Source organism: Triturus cristatus, chromosome 1_1 (genome assembly GCF_964204655.1).
Source record: "Triturus cristatus chromosome 1_1, aTriCri1.1, whole genome shotgun sequence".
NCBI classification, from domain to species: Eukaryota; Metazoa; Chordata; class Amphibia; order Caudata; family Salamandridae; genus Triturus; species Triturus cristatus.
Window position 1 is genome coordinate 520335813 of NC_140579.1, and position 16340 is coordinate 520352152.

The 16340-nt window shown below is 45.8% G+C and overlaps 1 long non-coding RNA gene across 1 annotated transcript in view; it reads right to left on the bottom strand.

Moving 5' to 3' along the window:
- Positions 1-16015, bottom strand: part of LOC146870529 (uncharacterized) — a 174616-nt gene extending 158601 nt beyond the window's left edge. Inside the window, exon 1 of the long non-coding RNA XR_014978316.1 lies at positions 15954-16015. This is a non-coding gene — a long non-coding RNA (uncharacterized LOC146870529). The remainder of the gene's footprint in view (positions 1-15953) is intronic.
- Between the last annotated feature and the right edge of the window lie 325 nt (positions 16016-16340).

Sequence of the window (16340 nt, forward strand, 5' to 3'; positions counted from 1 at the left end):
ACAAAACTGGAGCTTAAAACTCAATAAATTTTCAACAGAAAACTCTGCTCCAGCAATCCCCCCTTTGGTGATATATTATCACCACAAAAAAACCAACCCAAAAAAAAATGTAGTCCCAATTTTAGGAGAAATTGAAAATGTCTTTTATGACACAACATTAAACACCAGACTCTTTCATCATCTCTCTTCGTCTCCAAATAAACACTCTCCCTCATTTCTTCTAATTCTATTTCTTGTGGGTCCCTCTTTGACCTCTTTTGTTTCTTTGCAAAATTTCCTCTAATTATTCTCTTTTTCCCTCCCCTGTTTTTACAACACAAACACAACAATCTTAGTATCAATAAAGCAACAATCACACATGTCAAAGGAAATAATATTTTACCAATAATGGTACTACCTATTTTAGCAATAAAACTCTTAACAGCAACTATCTTATTAGCTATTTTAGTCCAGATACTTTCAGCTTCCAGTGGTACTAATTCTTCATGCAAATCAGTAATATTTTTGATATAGACTTTTAGATCTTTGCTTTCATCAGGAATGTAAGTGCAACAATGTTGAACTTTCAGCATTCCACAAACTCCACCCTCCTTGGCCAATAGAATATCAAGGGCAAGTCTATTTTGCATAGACATGGCACGTACGGCAATCATCTCCGTATTTACCAAAAGAAACCCTCCAGCGGTACTTGTCGATAAGCGATCCACCACTGTTGACAGTTTCCGAATTCCATATGCATTTAAAGAAATTCCCACTGCTGGAATTAAAGCTCCAAAAATATCACCTTCTATTTCTGACCAAGTTTCTCTTAAAGCGTGTTAGTAGATTAATGTGTTCTACATCTTCTATTCGATCTATATGAAAAATCTTTGGAAAAACCAGGCCCACATAACACGTGCCATACCAATGGTCAGGCAACTTGTAATAAGCCTTGTTCCCACAAACATAATACACTCCTGGGAAAACTGGATCTTCTCCACCTTTAAAACCCCATCCTGTTGCAATGAAGTATGTATCATGGCACTCACTAGTCCCAACAAAATAAGTATCGTATTGGGATCTCTTTCTGGTAATGCATAGTTTACCCTTCTGTGGTGCATCTAAAGCCAAAGTTGGACTAGCCCCATTCTTCAATTCTTTTCCCATCTCAATATCCCAAATTGTCTCACTCACTTTATATTTCCCTGCCTTTTCATGCATGCTCATTCTTCTTTCCTCCACCATGTTTAGGAAAGCCTTCTCGTCTTCTTTTAAATTGCAAGTTAAATTGTTTCTAAAAATGTAATCTAATGTTAATTCTTTCTCAATAAAAATCTCACCAAAAATGTTAGCTTCTTTAGCTGGATTCAGCTTTTTATTCATAGGTAATTGCCCCAAAATGTTATCTTTGTTAGACATCTCATAATCTATTTTCCCTAACAAATAAAAAACACTACTTAGCACACTACATGAAATCCCATACGTAGCTGGTAAATGGTGATAAGTAACACCTTCTGAAACGGAGGCAGGTAACTGCATACAGACGTAGCAGTCCCTAACTTCCATTGTCTTCACATATTCATACAATAACTTTGAAAAAACATTGCTAGAAAAATCATTAATTGACCTATCTTTATGTATGTAAATGTTACTAATTCTAGTTGGAACTACTCTCTGTGAATTCTTCTCTATGTTGGTCACACTTTCAGGATGTATTCCAAAGGTGTCTATTGTAACCCTAAAGGTAACTAATAAAGCTAATACACCCCATAATAGCATTAATAATCCAGTACAGCAGCAGCACATTCTACACCATCTTTTTAAGAAGGCACATCTACTTTGATTATTCTCTGTGTTAGCCATTATACTACTTTGGCAGTGTCTTTTGACTTAGCCTCTTCTACTCCACTACTGAGCTTTGGAACTCTAGATTATTTCACACAGTTAATTTTAGATTTTCTACTTTTCACTTCTCTCCAAGTGACTCCTTTTGTTCACTCAGTTTGGATTTTCATCACTTTTCACTTCTTCTTCTGCAACATCAAATTGTATCAAATCTTCAACAACATCCTGTGCATCCGACTCTTCTCCAATGTCAGTCAGGATAACTTTCAGGATTCCAACAGATTTTCCCTCTCCCTCAACCACTTTTCTCAAGATCCCCTCCGGATTGACTTGACTCTCTGCTTCTTCTTCTTCTCCTTCAGGCAATGCCACATAGGTCCATTCCGGTGACCTGTACTTTTGGTTGGGTTTTCTTATTCTTTTAATCTCCTCTGGTTCTTTTGATTTCTTTTGTTCCTCTTCCTTAGCTTGATTTTGACTCAACACCTCGTTCACTTGTTCAGCTTTTGATGAATTCACTCGTGTCAGTCGATACCTCAGCCTCTTTATCCTGTTAGGCCAAAGGTCTCCTCTTACACTCCTTTTTGGTTTCACTTCTTTATTATTCCTTTCTCCGATCCAAGTTCTTTTTCTCAGAACTCGACCCTCTGATTTCATTCTCACTTTCATCTGATTCCGTTTCATTTGCTGCCTCCTGTTCTTCAACAATTTTCTTTCGCTCCACAGTCTTTTCCACCACTGATTGAGATTTCCCTAATTCTGTCCCTCCTCAGGTCTCCGACACGCAATCTTCTTGCTGTCTACTTGTCCCTTCACCTAGCTTATCAGAAGTGATCCCTACACCTCCTCGGGGGTCTTCCGCAATCTGTCCCTCTCTATCTTCTACTGACCCTACTTCTTCAGGCGTAATCTCAAGTGGATTTTCAACTTCTTCATTTGATTCAGGAGTAGTCCCTGTGGAATTATTCTCCTCTCCTCTTTCTTCTCCACTGTTCGTTGGAACTTCAGGCACTCTTACAGAATCCGATCTCTCCTCTGAGACTCTCAAGGTTTCTCTTGAAGCCTCTCTTGGAAAGAAAAAAGAATCACCTGACTCTCTTTCTCCGTCACCCCTTTCAGGATTCTTTCCTCTTCTCACTGGTTCAGTGTCTGGATCATCACTGGAATCTGATTCTTCAAAATACTCCTTACCAGTCCCATCCTTTGGATTTGGAACTCTCAGAGTATGACTCGCATGAACCCAGTTTTTCACACCAGCACACTTTACTGCAGTCGTTGTAGTCAGAATAACTTGTCTTGGCCTTCCCCACCTTGGAACCAAGCAATTTCTTCTTCTGTGTACCTTAATCCTCACCCAGTCCCCTGGACTCGGATCACGGTCTTGCTTCTTCTCAAGTGTGGTAGCGTCTTCTCCAACCTGGTGAAACACAGAATGAACTGCGTCAGCCAGGCCTTTACAGTAATCCAAAATCATGTCATCAGTTATTGTCATCAACTTGTTGACAGGCACAAATGCATGTCTCATCGCACGTCCCATTAAAATTTTGTGCGGACTCAAACCTGTGGTTCTATCTGGAGTAGACCTAATAGTCATCAGCACTAGAGGCAAGACATCAGGCCATTACATTCCAGTGGCTAAACACATCTTACCAATTCGGTTTTTTATTGTGCCATTCAACTGTTCAACGACGCCAGAAAACTCTGGTCTGTATGCACAATGTAGCTTCTGCTGTATGCTCAATGCTTCACAAATTAAACCCATGAGCTCATTGTAGAAGTGTCCACCTCTGTCAGACTCAATGGTCACTGGGAACCCGTACCTAGGAATCAACTCTCTTAACAGCAACTTTGCAACTGTTATTCCATCATTCCTCCTAGTCGGATAGGCCTCCACCCATCTTGAGAACAAACAGACTACCACTAGAACATACCTCAATCTGTTCACTTGGGGCATTTCAATGAAATCTATTTGCATTCTGGTAAAAGGACCTCCTTCTCTGCCTATTGTTCCTAGACTCACCACTGTTTTCTTTCCGGTATTGAACTGCTGACAAATCAAACATCTTTGACAGATGCTCTCTGCAATTAGCCTGAACTTTGCATTGTACCAGGTTTGCTATATCCTGAGTCATGACAAAGTCAAGAGAAATAGACTGGTGAATTATCTGCATATCACACACTAGCGACTGTCAAGGGTTGTGCATGATAATAACGTGAACTGAGGAAGCAATTTCAGTCATAATGTCTTTATTAGTGAGCACTGCAAAACAGGCAGGCAAACAAGGCTGAGGAAGAAAACTGTTTGGATGCTTCAGAACATTGATGCAGATGTTTGTCTGTTTTAATTTATCATTTCTGTAGTGTAAACAATGCTAAATACAAGATTTAAGGTACACGTATTACAGACAAGTGCATGCAATACACCATAAATAACACTGCATGTAGAATAAAAACAAACCATATCAGCAAGTACCTAATGACAATCTATACAAACTGTAGTTAGTAAAGCAAAAGAAAAAGTGCAAATACTTTCAAAGTGCAAAATAAAGCAATCACCAGTCCAGCAATATACAAAAATCAAGCATGTTTTGTAAAACAATCCAACTTTCTTCTTGCATCAAGGTGAAAATACTTTCAAAGTGCATGGTAAAAACAAGTCGAGCAGCTTCCCTCACAAGGACTGACCTGAACCACCAGACTGGGCCTTAGTTCATAACAAACAGAGGCCTCAGACCTCAGTGTGTTAACACTGGCGGTATTTACAATTTACTAAGAGTATAGGCACTCCTGCTAAATTACAGATTCACCATTGCCTCCAAATGGCTCTATCGTCACGTTTGACACCGCCAGCCAGGCCTGGATTTTAAGCCAACAGCGCCTTGCATTCTGGGAGTTGTGCTTTGACCATCTAAGTAAGGGGTTAAACATTCCAGCATGCAAAGTGTTGTTGGATAAAATCTACAAATGGACACGACATGGTGCCAATGCCACTTGGCAGCTATGTTTTATACAAGCACAAGGGGATGTTTAATTTCCTCAACACATGCTGCAGAAGTCTGGCGTCAAATAGCAAACACGTTGTGCGGAGAACCCAGAAACGTGCTGTGTTTAGCCCCCGTGTATGGACCTGAGGTGTCATTCTCTAAGAGACCCAGTGGTAAAAGCCCACAGTTGTCTCTAATGCATGTTAGTGCCAGGCAGTGGTCGAAGTGGGGGAAAAAAAGTAGATGAACTGTGGGAGGAGAATCAGAGGGCAGGAATAATCAATGGATTGGGTCAGTGGGCGGAGTGAGAGGTGTGGCAGAAAGAGCAAAATATCCCAATTTTTAGTATTCGTTTCCCATTTCACCAACCGGTTACAGCTTATTACATTATTTAATTTAACCAATAGATACACGTTTATTTAAGGTTAAATATGTGTTATTGACATTAAAATACATTCACAAAGTGGGATACATTTCCAATCACAGAATGTCCCAAATATCCTTAAAAGTGGAATCGCAAGCCATTTGTCTCCCAGCCATGGAGTTTGTCATCAGCACTTCTCCTCCCTTTTTCCACAAGAGCAGTTGAAATTAAATGAAATAGCATTTATAAAGCGCATGGTTACTCGAAGACATCCCAGCGCTAGGGCAGAAACCGCACTAAGCTGTGGCAGTCAATTAGGGAAAAGCCAGGTTTTGAGCCTCCTGCGGAAGATGGTGTGGTCTGGCTCTTTACGTAGCTGAAGCGGCAAGGAGTTCCAGAGTTTAGCAGCGTTGTAAGAGAAGAGCCACTTCTGGACCTCTTGATTCTGGGAACAGACGCCAGGTGGAGGACATTTGAACGTAACCGCCTGTTGGCTTGGTAGGGCTGGACAAAGGAAGAAATGATAGCCGGTCCCACACCCCCTAGCATCTTATGGGTGGTGCAAAGGGCTTTAAAGTTGACTCTTTCCTGAATAGAAAGCCAATGTAAAGACCCAAGTGCAGCTTTGACTGACTGGCGGCTTGGAGTACCCTCAAGAATCCTTGCGGCACACTTTTGCATGATTTGAAGTTTGTTAAAGACCGCACAGGGAGCACCGAGATAAAGAGCGATGCCATAGTCCAGGAGGGATAAGACAAGTGCCTGGACGACGAGCTTTCTTGCTTGAGGGGGTAGCAAAGGCAACACTTTATGCAGCAGTCTTAGAATACCGAAGTAGGAGGCAACAACTTTCCTTGTTTGGATTTAAAGCTAAGCTCAGAATCAAGCCAGAAACCCAAACATTTTATTTCGGATTTGGAGATAGGCACAGGGCCCATACATGCTGGCCAGATAGAGAAAACCTCGAGGGGGAGGGATTACCGAGCAACATAAGCTCGGTCTTATCACCGTTCAGTTTTAGTTGGGAATGGCACATCCACCTCATCACCTCCTCGAGGCATGGGCCAAGACAAGCAGGGGAACTGCTTTTGTAGTTAAATGCCACCACTAATTGAGTGTCATAGGCATATGTAATTATATGCACCCCAAAGGGTAGAACAATGTCCGCGAGAGAAGCCATGTAAACATCAAAGATAGTGGGACTCAGGGACGTCCCCTGAGGCACTCCACAATAAAGGAGCCTAGGGCTTGAAATGGCCTCGCCATCGAAGACCTGGAAGGATCTACCCTCGAGGAAAGAGCACAGCCAATTCAGGGCTGTTCCTGTCACACCCAGATCTTTGAGTCGATGCATTAGGATACAGTGATTAACCATATCAAATGCAGCGCTGAGATCTAACAATATCACGGCTAGAGAACCACCTGCATCAAGAATCCTTCTAGAGTCTTCAGCGACTGCCAGTAAGGCGGTTTCATTACCTTGAGAGGGGCGAAACCCAGTTTGGGATGGATGCAGGAGTTTTCCAGCTTCAAGATGCCTAGAGAGAGAGTTCAAACATGAATGGCAAAATATCCTAGTTTGCAAATGTTTTCCACATAACTATGGCTTTGCCATATTTGCCACATAATACATCATCTGCTGCATAATCTGACGATTTTAACTAATAAATTGTTTATAGCTCAAACACATCAAAAGTTACTGAAAAAGGTGACTTGTGCTGCTGTGAATTGGAAGGCCCTTTGCAAAGGTTGACTGGTCACCTTTCTCACCGCTGCAGTTGTATGTTCCACTGGGACTAATAAGGAAACATCTTTGCAGAGACTTTTTGCATGTGTAAAACTTTCAAAATAATAAAGTATCAGAAAATGTACAGCACCACTAATACCAGTGTAGGGTATCAGAGCACTTTACATCACACATATTACACAGAGACAATCATTCATATGTGTGCAAATCACTGTGTAGGAAATATTACATAAAACAAAGGATTACAAGGTGTAGGAGTCACATGACAACCATACTAGTAGGCAGCATAGTTTAATAGTGATTGGTCTGCAGAAACACAAACTCAGAATTAAAACATAATACCATGGTTAGGGGTTCTCTTTAATAATCAGAATTGATTTCTACCCAAATGAACCCTTTTTTGCAACATTAGGATAATCGAAGACTGGGGAAAAAAAACAGAACGCTCTAACTTATACCTGGGAGTTTGGATGCAGCTCTTACACGACAGTTAATAACTCACTGTTCTATGTAAGGATTTTAACTTATTAACTGCAAGTAATAATAGGGTCTCTCTGACAAAAGCAGCAACCCACTGACCTATTCATATTATGTGCACTTTGTGAAAACCTTCCGAAAACCACTCACCCCACAGCACCCTACAGACCCCCTGCCGCCGCTGGGGCAAAATCACTGAAGAACAACTCCAGACAAGCCTCGCACTCAACCCTCCGATGAACCCCACCAACCCAGATGATGGTGCGCTCTCCCTCGAACGCTGGATGAACGACTGCGCCAACACCATCGCGCAGCTGAAAAACCCCACCAACAGAGGCACCAGCAGAAGAGTCAGCTGGTTCACCCCGGAACTCTTCGACTCCAAACGCACCTGCCGGAAACTGGAAAACGCACGGAACAGGAACAAGACGCCAGACAGCCACACTGCCTACAAATACGCCATCCGCAACCACCACCACTACCTCATCAGGACCGCCAAAAGGACCTCCTTCACAGACCACCTTGACAACACACACAACAGCAAGGAGCTCTTCACCATCGTGAAGGAACTCTCCAACCCCAGCTCCAACGCCAATGACATCCCACCATCACAAGCCCTGTGCGACTCACTCGCCACCTTTTTTCACCGGAAAATCACTGACATCCATGACAGCTTCCGACCCCGGACGACCCCTGCCGACCACACCACACCTAACCCACCACCCACGAAACCCTGACAACCTGGGCTAACGTGAGCATAGAGGACACAATCAAGACCATGGGATCTATCCACTCCGGTTCCCCTTCAGACCCCCTCCCACACCACATCTTCAACAAAGCCAGCAAGTCCATCGCAGCCCACCTGCACAAAATCATCAACCTCTCCTTCGAGACCGCCACCTTCCCTGAGAACTGGAAGCACGCAGAGATCAACGCCCTACTGAAGAAACCCAAAGCAGACCAGAGCGACATCAAAAACTTCCGGCCCATCTCCTTGCTCCCGTTCCCAGCTAAGGTCATCGAGAAGATAGTAAACACCCAGCTCACGCGACACCTCGAAGACAACAACATCCTAGACCCATCACAATCAGGATTCCGCAGCAACCACAGCACCGAGACCGCCCTCATCGCCGCCACAGACGACATCAGGATCCTACTAGACAACGGCGAGACGGCGGCCCTCATCCTCCTTGACCTCTCCGCCGCTTTCGACACCGTCTGCCACCGCACACTAAGCACACGCCTCCACGACGCAGGGATCCGAAACAAAGTCCTGGACTGGACCACCTCCTTCCTCTCCGGCAGAACTCAGAGAGTCCGCCTCCCCCGTTCTGCTCCGAGGCCTTCAAGATCATCTGCGGCGTCCCACAGGGATCCTCCCTCAGCCCGACGCTGTTCAACGTCTACATGGCACCACTAGCACGCATCGCCCGACAACACGACCTCAACATATTCTCCTACGCCGACAACACTCAGCTGATCCTCTCCCTCACCAAGGACCCCCTCACCGCCAAATCCAACCTCCACCAGGGAATGAAGGCCGTCGCCAACTAGATGGAGGACAGCTGCCTCAAACTGAACACAGACAAGACAGAAATCCTCATCCTCGGGTCCAACCCCTCTGCATGGGACGACTCTTGGTGGCCCACGTCACTGGGGTCCCCCCCGGCCCCCACCGACCACGCACGCAACCTGGGAGTCATCCTCGACTCGAAACTCTCCATGACCAAACAAGTCAACGCAGTCTCCTCCACCTGTTTCAACACCCTCCGCATGCTCCGCAAGATCTTCAGATGGATCCCGACAAACGAAGAAAACTGTCACCCTGGCCCTGGTCAGCAGCAGGTTCGACTACGGAAACACCCTCTACGCCAGGACCTCATCCAAGCTCATCAGCAGACTACAGAGAATCCAGAATGCCTCTGCATGCCTGATCCTCGATGTCCCGTGCCGCGACCACATCACCCCCCACCTGAGGAACCTGCACTGGCTCCCCGTCGACAAAAGAATCTCCTTCAAGCTCCTGATCCACGCACACAAAGCACTCCACAAAACCGGCCCAGCCTATCTCAACAGTTGACTCTCCTTCTACACTACATACCCAACAGGAAACTCCGCTCCGCTGACCACGCCCTGGCCACGGTCCCACGCATCCGGAGAACTACTTCCGGAGGCAGATCCTTCTCCCATCGCGCCGCCAAGACCTGGAACACCCTTCCCCTCCACCTACGTCAAACCGAAGACCTGCTGACCTTCAGGAGACAACTCAAGACCTGGCTCTTTGACCAGTAACATCTTTTCCTCCCACCCCCCCAGCGCCTTGAAACCCACCCGGGTATGTAGTGCGCTTTACAAGTTACATGATTGATTGATTGATATGCATGGCACATGTTCTTAGCAGCATGCACATTACACCTCTGCCATTCCTTTTCATGAGTCAAACCTTCCACTAGACAAAACACCATCTCTCTCTACTAAGAACATTAATCACTGGAGTTAAAGACAATTTTATTGTTACCCAAAAATGTTGGAGGCCAGGAAGGAGGCAGCATGTGCTTTTAAAACCAAAATATACTTACAAACATGACGCCCCCCACCTGAAGTTAGCGCCTGGTGCGGTCGTACTGCCCTAGAGCCACCCTGCTCAAGAGTCCTGTGACCTCAGTGATAGAGTCACTGCCACTCTATGGTGTGCTGCTTCATAGGTCTGTCCCCAAGACTGGAGTTGAACTTCATGGATAGTGGTGGACAGGCCTTCAAGGTTAATCCACACTTGCCACCGCTAGGGTCCACCAGCTGGTGCTAAGACACTAGGGCTTTTAAGATCTTGCGGCGCCTTCTAAGGTGTAGCACAGGAATGTGCTCCCTCAGGAGAGTGGTCTGGGAGCCTGGTCATTAAGGAGGAACCTGGTTCACCAGTTCCACTTTAGCAGCTCTGACCATAGCGCCACATCCTCTCCCCCACTGAACACTATACTGCCCCACTTAGAGAAACTTGCACTGCACTGACCCGCTATAAATTCGTGGATGTGACTCAATTCTAATTACGCACTAGACAAGAGCAATATGCTGCCTAAAAACAATTAACGCAAAAACAACAATTGATGGACAGAATGCAGAACAATGTCATACATTCACCCCAGTACAGAGATCTGGGCCTAAATCCATCGTTTTTTTGCTCACCATGCCATTCCAGTTTGAACCCAGCCATATGCAAATCAGTCTTGACCCTGTGCCCCATGGGAACAGTCCAGCCCGAACTGCCAAGCCAGGTCCTCCCTGGACTGGAAACAAGCATCCTAGGACCGGTTTCGGGCTTTCAGCCCTCGTCAGCCAGGATAGCCTGATTCCAGTGGCATGGAGAGCAAGGGACTCACGTCTGAGCATACCCTTCCCACTCGGGGTGACAAATGCAAAAACAACAATTGATGGACAGAATGCAGAACAATGTCATACATTCACCCCAGTACAGAGATCTGGGCCTAAATCCATCGTTTTTTTGCTCACCATGCCATTCCAGTTTGAACCCAGCCATATGCAAATCAGTCTTGACCCTGTGCCCCATGGGAACAGTCCAGCCCGAACTGCCAAGCCAGGTCCTCCCTGGACTGGAAACAAGCATCCTAGGACCGGTTTCGGGCTTTCAGCCCTCGTCAGCCAGGATAGCCTGATTCCAGTGGCATGGAGAGCAAGGGACTCACGTCTGAGCATACCCTTCCCACTCGGGGTGACAAATGCAAAAACAACAATTGATGGACAGAATGCAGAACAATGTCATACATTCACCCCAGTACAGAGATCTGGGCCTAAATCCATCGTTTTTTTGCTCACCATGCCATTCCAGTTTGAACCCAGCCATATGCAAATCAGTCTTGACCCTGTGCCCCATGGGAACAGTCCAGCCCGAACTGCCAAGCCAGGTCCTCCCTGGACTGGAAACAAGCATCCTAGGACCGGTTTCGGGCTTTCAGCCCTCGTCAGCCAGGATAGCCTGATTCCAGTGGCATGGAGAGCAAGGGACTCACGTCTGAGCATACCCTTCCCACTCGGGGTGACAAATGCAAAAACAACAATTGATGGACAGAATGCAGAACAATGTCATACATTCACCCCAGTACAGAGATCTGGGCCTAAATCCATCGTTTTTTTGCTCACCATGCCATTCCAGTTTGAACCCAGCCATATGCAAATCAGTCTTGACCCTGTGCCCCATGGGAACAGTCCAGCCCGAACTGCCAAGCCAGGTCCTCCCTGGACTGGAAACAAGCATCCTAGGACCGGTTTCGGGCTTTCAGCCCTCGTCAGCCAGGATAGCCTGATTCCAGTGGCATGGAGAGCAAGGGACTCACGTCTGAGCATACCCTTCCCACTCGGGGTGACAAATGGCTTGGCAGTTCGGGCTGGACTGTTCCCATGAGGCACAGGGTCAAGGCTGATTTGCATATGGCTGGGTTCACACTGGAATGGCATGGTGAGCAAAAAAACGATGGATTTAGGCCCAGATCTCTGTACTGGGGTGAATGTATGACATTGTTCTGCATTCTGTCCATCAATTGTTGTTTTTGCACTAAAAACAATTAACAACATCCTAGAAAAAGCAAACACTCATAGGGAATGCAAGATTAAGCAAACCATGTGAAATGTAAGCAGGAACAACATGGTTACTGTTAGAAATGGAGGTCTCTAGTTGGCAATGGCTGGCCACTGTCCAAGTAGGGACCCTTCTTCCTAAGTCAGAGTAAGCAGCCTACACCCTTTGATAACCCCTGCTCAACCCTGTGGTAACGTAGCATGAGCAGTTAGGCCTATCTCAGAGGCAGTGTGTGAAGCATTTATGACCATACACAGTAATACAATGAGGAACACTACAAATGGACAACACTCAAGTAGTTATAAAAAATAGGTATATTTATATAGACTTAATCACAAGACCAATAACAGTAAAAATCCACAATACTAGAAAAATATGGTTACTTTAAAAATGCTGCAAAAATAGTTCAAGGTGCACAAAATGATGTTCGGTTCAATGCAGTGGTCTCTGCGACCCTTTTACTCGCAAGGTATCTGGATTCTGTAGCAAAGCAACAAAAATGTCGCTAAGGAGTTGTAGCGATAAATTTCCTCACGCTAACCAGCGATGCGTTGAATCCTTACCGCAAGGGAGGATGACGCGCTGGGTTGCGGGCAGGATAAAGCGACAAACTTCTTCACGCTAAGTCGGTGAAGCGATAAAATCCTTGCCGCTAAGGGAGGATGATGCACCGAGCCTGTTGCGTGTGCGATCTTGCTGCGATGAAAGAAAATGGCTCTCCGCGATGGAGCGACGATCCTGATGCGATGCGGGGAAAATGGCGAACGCTCGGCATCCGCGCTGCGATGAGCGTGATGCGATGATTTGGGGTTAGCGAGCACTTTGGGGCACGCTAACAGGTAATGCGACAATCCTTGGGTTAGCGAGCGTTTTCAGACCCGTTGACAGGCGGTTCAATAACTTGGGTTAGCGAGCGTTTTCAGACCCCCTGACAGGCTCTGCGACGATCTTCGGGATAGCGGGCGTTTTCAGGCCCGCTGATGGGTGATGCGATAATCTTCGGGGTTAGCGAGCGCTCGGCGGCAGCAGAGCGATGATTTTTCTCACGCTCACCAGCTGCAGCGGCCCGCTAACGGGGGTTAGCGACGATTTTCAGCACTCTTTTCTCAGCAGTAGAACTAGAGGCCCTGGAACTCACAGGAGCCTCACCTGCAGATAGAAATCCTCGCTGGGAGGACACAGGAGGCTGGTGGTGGAGTCTGGTGTGCCTGAGACTCCTGCAGGAGGCTAGCTCGTCTAGCCCTTGGGTGATTGCTGTAGCCACAAAATAAAAGTTCCTTCAAGGTCCTTTTCCTCTTCTTCCAAGTCCAGTAGTAACCACTGCAGGCCAGTCCAAGAAACAGCACACAAGCACAAGGACAGTCCTTCTCCTGCAGATTCCTGTAGTCACACGGACAGAGGTTCTTCTTGTTGTCCAGGAGCAATACAAATTGTAGGGGTTGGGGCACAAATAGTTATACGCCCAAAGTCTTTGTTCTTAGGAGTCACAAGTCTCTGAACCCAGCCAGAACCAGTTCTGCCCAGCCCTGGAGCACTTTGTTTACCAAGCTGCATCCTTCCTTTCAGAAAGAGGGGGTCTGCCTTCAGACGCACAGTGGGAGGTGGAGCCAGCATTCACCTTGCCAGGCACAGCCCTATTCAAGTGCAGGAGCTACCCCTCCCCTCCCTTCAAGGCAGATCTCTCTATTCAACCCAGGTCTGACTCCGCCTGCCCTGTCCCTCCAAAATCAGACAGCCAATACACATAATAGCAGAGCACACTGGAAGGCTTAGGCAAGAAAGTACCTATACTCTAAAAGTGGTAGTTTCAAACACAGAACATAAAAATAACCTTCACTAAAAGATGTATTTTAATATTCTGAGCTCAGGCATACTAAATTCGTTTTTCTACCATGCTCTGTGGGTCAGTTAGGACTATAGAATGTAATAGCCAAACCTCCCATTCTGGCCTATGGAGAACAGGTAGCCTTACAGTAGTGAAAAACGAAATTGGGTGTAATTCACTACTAGGACATGCTACACACATCAGAGCGTGTCCTACCTTACACATACAATGCACCCTATCATAAGGGTGGCTTACATGATGCCAAGGGAAGGTTCAGGGGCTGGGAAGTGGGTGCAATTCACAGCCAAGATGGCAGTTCTAGACTGCACGCAGACTCTGCAGTGGCAGGTCTGAGACACACTTTACAAGCTGCTTCTGTGGGTGGTGCAAACCAGCGCTGCATGCCCACCAGCAACATTCGGTTTACCAGCCCTGGGCACACACAGGCCACGCTATTAGGGACTAACAGGTAAACCAAATAAGCCAATCATGGATGTACCAATTCACATGTCATCTTTACAAAGGGAGCATTCGTGCTGTGGCACTGAATGGCAGTGGCACAGCGCCCAGAGCATCTATAACCAGCAAAGACACAGCAAAAAATGGAAGGGAGACTCACGCCAATGGTGCCAGGTCTAACAGTTACCTTTTACACTCATTATTCTGAAATTAGTGAGTGCTTTTGCATGAAAAGGTAAAGCCATGACTACAGGGCCCGGAAGGGACCAGTTTCAGTGCCCATTGCTTATATCCTTTCAAAACACAGGCAGTATGGTTTAAAAAGACCACATTCGTAAATACACAGTCGCTGTACACATTTTGTATTCCAATTCACCCATCAAGCAGGTATTTCAGTACCTCCAGGCAAGGTGCACTTTTCCACACAGAGAAAACAATGTTGTTCAAAGAGAGAGGAGTAAACAAAAGTATCACTTCACTTGCAAACACTGTAAAGTGGCGCTAATGTGTTTAGGTGTAAATAAATGAATCTGGACACCTTGCAACCACTCTGTCTTGCTTTAATTAGTTATTTATTTTTCACATTTGGAATGTTTTCTTTCTCTCCACCCGGAGGCTGCACTTGTGTCAGAAAAAGACGTTTCCAGCAAAAAATGTATTCTTTTTTGGATCCATTTCACAGGGGAGCAAATAAACGAAAGGAGGAAAGAGAAGGTAATACCCGTTTCTTGAAGTCCCGGTTTTCACTAACTGAGGAGCGCGACAGAATGAGAGGGAAGACTCGGAGGCTTAGATGCCATCACCGTGGTTTAATTTATGGGGACTTGGGGAGGCTGAAGAGGCTTGCTTACAGGCGCAGCCGTCTCCCTCTGCTTAGAGTAAGGGGGCCCCTGGAGCGTGGGGCCCCCCCGCACCGCAGGGGCTGCGGGGGCCTGTGTTGCGCCCCTGACAACAATGTGCAGAAGTCTCTTTACTCATAACGTGGTCAAGAGCACTTCAAGCTCAAGGGAATTCTAAGTTCCCGAACAATATTCACATACTTATCGTGCGGTGTTAATTCCGACCCACACGGTTCTCCGGCGTGGGTAATCTCTCTCTAGAGTTTTGCTGTAGTAGATATTTCAAACATTCAAGTAGACAACTGCAAAAAATGAGCTGAAATCAGGCTCAAATGTATTATAGCAGCACCTCTCAGAAGCAACACCTAGCTGCTAACACTAATTCCAATATTACCTCATAGTGTAACCAAAAAAACGTAGATGCTAAATCTCCAGCGTAACTCTAAGCTTATATAAAACTATACGCACTCCATCCAATGGACTATTTCCTAATGCGACTTATACGTATAAAGGAGTCCATATTATTTTGCTAATATGTAGCTATCACAGATATCATGTTACACTGATTAAATCAGAAACAATCCCGAAATATTACTGCATGTTAACAATGTCTAAGGGAAAACTCTGCCTATATAATCCAATTTAAGTGCATCAGTGACGGATTTCCTGTGACTACATGTAAAATCTGCCTATTCGCCTCCATAAACTGTCGATCAGTATAAATAATCCGTGTTTAACTCACTAATAAGCACCAAGCAACTCCTAAACTGTCATTATAGCCTGACCCACTATGTATCCCCCGCGTAAAGTGCCGAACCATGCGCGTTCCTTTCAGCCGCTTACCGTGTATGTAATGCGATGATGTGGTGTTCTCCTCACGCCGGTTGCCTCCAGGACTAGGACGAATCCTCCATAGCCGAGCTCTTTTAATCTATAACCTCCATCACGTGACATATCACATCGCGCGTCTATAGTAAACTAATCACCACGCCATCTTGGAAGTGTTTAAAGGTAACTATATTTATCGTCTGCCTCAGTAAATATCCCAAATACAATACGAATATGTCTCAGTCGCCCGGTGAGTATATTTTACTTCATATCAGCATTACGAATAATTTATCCGTACTCTTCATATTGATACCCAAAGGAGTATTACTCAAATATCAGCCTGCTCAGCACTCACGATATCCCGTGTCGGTAATCCGCAACTAGCTTTTGCCTTCCAACATT